Below are 5100 nucleotides of genomic sequence, written 5' to 3'. Positions count from 1 at the left end.
AGCTGAAGGTACAGGGTGACTACTTGGCCTTCAGTTAAAGACACAGGGTGACTACTTGGCCTTCAGCTGAAGCCACAGGGTGACTACTTGGCCTCTAGCTAAAGCTACAGGGTGACCACTTGGCCTTCAGATAAAGACACAGGGTGACTACTTGGCCTTCAGATAAAGGTACAGGGTGACTACTTGGCCTTCAGCTAAAGACACAGGGTGACTACTTGGCCTTCAGCTGAAGGTACAGGGTGACTACATGGCCTTCAGCTGAAGGTACAGGGTGACCACTTGGCCTTCAGCTGAAGACAAAGGGTGACCACTTGGCCTTCAGCTGAAGGTACAGGGTGACCACTTGGCCTTCAGCTGAAGACAAAGGGTGACCACTTGGCCTTCAGCTGAAGGCACTTGGCAGGACACGGCATTAACAGAACACTGTCCTGCATTTCAAAGATCATTGTTAGAGAGCAGGACGTGCAGAGTGTGTTAGAGAGGCACTTTGGGAAGAAAATGGCAGTTTTCTTTTTCAAATTGACATTGGTTGTTCCGTTTGACCCACCAGTTTTGGCTTATTAATTTAAGTGTTGGCCTAAAAGTGACAGTCATTAACAGTTTGTAGAAAGAGCCCAGTTCAACACGAGCTCTGATAAAACCCAGAAAAGCATTATTAAAGACTTGTTTACATTGAGGTCCATCACCTCCTTCAGCTTTCCACACTTCATTTGAAGACCTGAGGCCTCCATTTAGACCTGGTGAAATCTATACGTTATACCATTCATGCCGGGATCCACCCGTCTACATCCTTTATTTATTGTTTTAATTAGAATTTGATGGTTTTCAGAAAACCTTCGGCTAGGTTTTAGATGGTCTAAATCTGTAAAATACATTAACTATAACTAAATATTCCTCATCCTTGTTATGAACCATTTGATCTAAGGGTAATGGACCCATAACGGACACCCGGGTATAAATGCAATAATTTATTAACAAGAAAATAATGAATATTTACAGATATATGGCATCATGAATAAATTACAATCAACATGAAACATATTACTTTTATTACAATTGTTTTTGACTATGGCGTCTTCTCTCGTGTATCATCAGATGTCCGGCTCCATGCTCGCCTCTCCTTGGAGGCCAGTTGGGTCAAAACAAAGTATACCACATTGTGACAGCTGTAGTGAGTCTACAGTCCACCTGCCTGCTGGCAATATAGCCTGGTTGTGATATGTAGATGTGATTGATGTTTTTTGTTTTTTTAAGTCATTCTATAACGACACAAAGTAATTGAATTTATTTTATGTATTAATTGTATTTTATATATTACTATGTTATTACTTATTTTATGTATAACTATATTACTAATTGTATTTATTTGATGTATTACTATGTTATTACTAATTTTACTTCATGCATTACAAATTGCATTTGTTTCATGTATTACTATTACTAATTTTATTTTTTATGCATTTATTTATTTTATGTATTACTGTTATTACTAATTTTATGCATTACTATATTGATATTTTAATTTATTTTATGTATTGTCTATATTACTAATTATATTTATTTTATCCATTAATTTTATTTGATGTAGTACTCATTTTAATTTACTTTTATTTTACTATTTTAATTTACTTTTATTTTACTATAATCTATTTTTTATCGTTCGTTTTATCCATTTATTTATATTATTATCTAGTTATTTATATTGGTTTATTATTTTATCGTTTATTATTTTCAAAGAGCCCTGATTGATCACATCTACATATCACCACTACCAGTCAGGATCTGAGTGACTCAGAACCCTGGTGACCTCCAGATGGAGCCACACAGGAGACCAGCAACGTCCTAAAGAAAAGAAAGAAATGCTCATTACTACTTTGTTCATAAAACAATATTGATTGAAATATTTATTAACAGTTTGCAGAATTACAGTACATGTCAAGCACAAACTAAATACAAAGACTGTTAACTGTAAGTGGACGACCCAATTAAGCATTACACTTGTTTACAAGAGGGTCCACCATGTTCAATTCATCAAAACATTTAGAGACGTACAAATAAGACTTCTATATAGTCAAAGAACAGAACAGGAATTCATCATAAAGGAGGTAAAAAGGGAAATACAGTGAGGGGAAAAAGGAGTCAAGGGATTCACATGTCTTAATGACTGTTGGTAGGGCGTTCCACATTTTGGTGGCATAGGAGTGAAAATAATTTAGTCCCTTGTTTGTGCCGAATCTGGGTTGTACATGGTTCGTTGCACTCCCTCTGGTGTTGTGGGTGCATGGACTTTGTTTACATTAAGGAAGTATTTAGACAGGTACATGGGTATCTTGGTGGTGTATCAAATCTTGTGGACCAGACCCATTGCAAGATGCTGTACTCTGTCGTCGACCCTAAGCCATTCCAGCCTGTCAAAGTGGGCAGGAGTGAGGTAGGTTCGGGGGGTGAGGCCAAGTAGGAGTCTGACCAGTTTGTTTTGGGAGGTCTGGAGCCTAGTTTTAAGGGCCTTTGAGGTGCTGTGGTACCAGGTGCAGATTCTACTGAGTTCAGAGCTGAGGGCCTTTTCAACCTGCAGTTTGTTCCTGTCCGAGACTAGCAGTGCCGAGTCATCTGCGAACAGGAACAAGTTGCAGTCACAAGCTGATGTCATGTCATGATCATAGTGTGTGTGCGTGTGTTGTATAGTTACCTTGCTGTGATGTAACTCCAAAGGTGATCAGAAATAGTTGCTCCATCGGCTAGAAACGTGCTCTTCACCGGCATGATGATCTTGTTCCTAAAGAAAGTCTATAGTCAACCCTAACAGATTACAGAACATGATATAAAAAAACACAACTAGAAGGATTTAGGCCTGTCACAATTACCTAATCGCCAAGTATTTGAGATACTTTTTTAGAGTCATAATCGTCTCCATGTTGAAAATGTTCATATATTGTCAAACATTTTAAAGAAATAATGCAAGCAACCGATCTACAAGCTCTAAATGTGTCACTTTGTAATTTACTTCTCTTTTTTTAGTGTATAAAGTTATTGAATTATGCCATGTGCAGCTTTTTGTTTACAAAGCCTACAAAAGCCAAAGTTACAGTAACGTTTAAGAATAGGGATCGACCAATTATCGGCAACGGACGATTATTGGCTTTTTACAAAGCCTAAAAAAAGCCCTAACCCTAAAGCGGTTCGTACCGTTGAGTTCCTCACTGAGAAGGCCCAGGTCCGAAGTCCTCCAGCGTCTACCCAGATCTCCGTCCTCCGTCCTCCCATCCATCCAGGCCCAGGTCCGAAGTCCTCCAGCGTCTACCCAGATCTCCGTCCTCCGTCCTCCCATCCATCCAGGCCCAGGTCCGAAGTCCTCCAGCGTCTACCCAGATCTCCGTCCTCCCATCCATCCAGGCCCAGGTCCGAAGTCCTCCAGCGTCTACCCAGATCTCCGTCCTCCGTCCTCCCATCCATGGACAGACCTGCAGATCTCCATCTCTAGAGGCTCCAGCCTCCAGCTGTGTCTATGATCTCCATCCTGAGAGAGAAAGAAACCATTAGCTCTACAAGCTCACAACACGTTTCAGTGTGAGCTTGTAGATCTGCTATTTTTGCTGAACGGAATAGGGATGCTGGGGTTGAAGTAGTTAACAAAAGTGTCATTAAGACTTTGATTAGCTTGGAAAGCTGACAGACATTCAACCAGAGAGCCACTAGGAGGCATCAACACATGTACAGTCCTCAACATCTTTTGTAATTTGTATTAAAGTTGTTACAAAGACCAAGAGGCACGCTCATGACATGAGATATTGACTCTCAAACTATTGTGCAGAGTCATTTAGATTTATCCTAAAATATTTAAAACATTTGGATTACTGTAAATGATGCCATTCTTCGTACCATAACAGTACAAGAGCAATTATCCATCCTCAGAAACAAGCAAGAACTATTCCTACTCACAGCTCATCAGAGTCCTCTGAGGAAGCCCCCGGGGGGGGAAGGGGGGGGGGCTTTGGAACGGATCTCTGTCCAGTGAGGGAACATCAGATCGTCTATCGATATCTCCATTCTAACAAAGAAAAAAAAACACACACCAAATTAGCCTTTCTGTGTGTGTGTGTGTGTGTGTGTGTGTGTGTGTGTGTGCACTCCCTGTCCAGCAGCCGCGTTCCAGCGACGTCTACCGCGATCTTCATCCTAACAAAGAAAGATTGATTAGAGTGACCAAGAGCCAGATATATATTCTATCCTGTCACAACATATATATACATAAAACTTTTATTTATAGAGAACATTTAAACAGAAGCTAAACATATCACTTACAGTAATAAATGTTTCAGTTAGGGTTCTTTTTGACAGGCCTAACAGGGTCTTACTTTGAGTCGTCTTCAGAGGAATGCAGATTCCTGGAGAGACCTGCAGTACATCTGGAAGAAAGACATGGCGGTTATCGTCTATGAATGGCTTCATAGAAAAGAGCTTCGCACATCACTCCCTTGTTGTTGCTGCCAATAGTCTGGATAGTCTATACTTCTTATTCTTGATGACAATTGTTTATGAATTTGATGTATTACTATGTGTTGTTGCTTACTGTAAGTCACTCTGGATGTGAGAACTGCCTAAATTGTTGAAATTCCTAGACGTGATCAATTAGGGTCATAGGGTGTTTTTACAGTCCCACTCCTCCCCATCATATCTTGCGGTGAAGCTGGACAGAACACTGTCCTTTAAACAACACCTGACAGCGTCAAGAGAAAGACCACCGCCTGTGCCGCACCGATACGGCGTCCAGCCGGTACCGAGGCTCTGGTGTTCCCCACCGCTGAGTACTGTGCCCCAGTCTGGAGCCGTAGCCCTCATGTTGGTTTTGGGGCTTTTTATGTCTTTACTGATAGTGAACAGTATATAGACAGGAAAGGGGGAAGAGATGGGGAGTGACACGCGGCAAAGGCCGTCGGGAGTCGAACCTGCAGCACGCCGTCCGGCTGGCTTGGCAGCATAGGTGCCCAGACAGTTGAGCTAACCATCCGGGCCACACTTAAATATTTAATTGCCATTTATTTGAGCGACAATAATCGTCCAGTAAAAAGAAACCTCATAATCGTGAAAGGACTAGAGCGG

General features: G+C 41.2%; 1 long non-coding RNA gene across 1 annotated transcript; it reads right to left on the bottom strand.

Annotated features, from left to right (window-relative positions):
• Positions 1-3201: 3201 nt before the first annotated feature.
• LOC308334441 lies at positions 3202-4406 on the bottom strand. Its single transcript, XR_013965908.1, has 3 exons — positions 4356-4406; positions 3940-4176; positions 3202-3517 (listed from the first exon to the last, which is right to left on the bottom strand). It is a non-coding gene; the product is annotated as an uncharacterized lncRNA (long non-coding RNA).
• Between the last annotated feature and the right edge of the window lie 694 nt (positions 4407-5100).

The sequence above is a fragment of the Protomyctophum bolini genome, assembly GCF_963924005.1.
Source record: "Protomyctophum bolini genome assembly, chromosome: 19".
Taxonomy (NCBI): domain Eukaryota; kingdom Metazoa; phylum Chordata; class Actinopteri; order Myctophiformes; family Myctophidae; genus Protomyctophum; species Protomyctophum bolini.
Note: the sequence above shows the minus strand (reverse complement) of the source record. Positions and strands in the feature narration are given on the sequence as shown.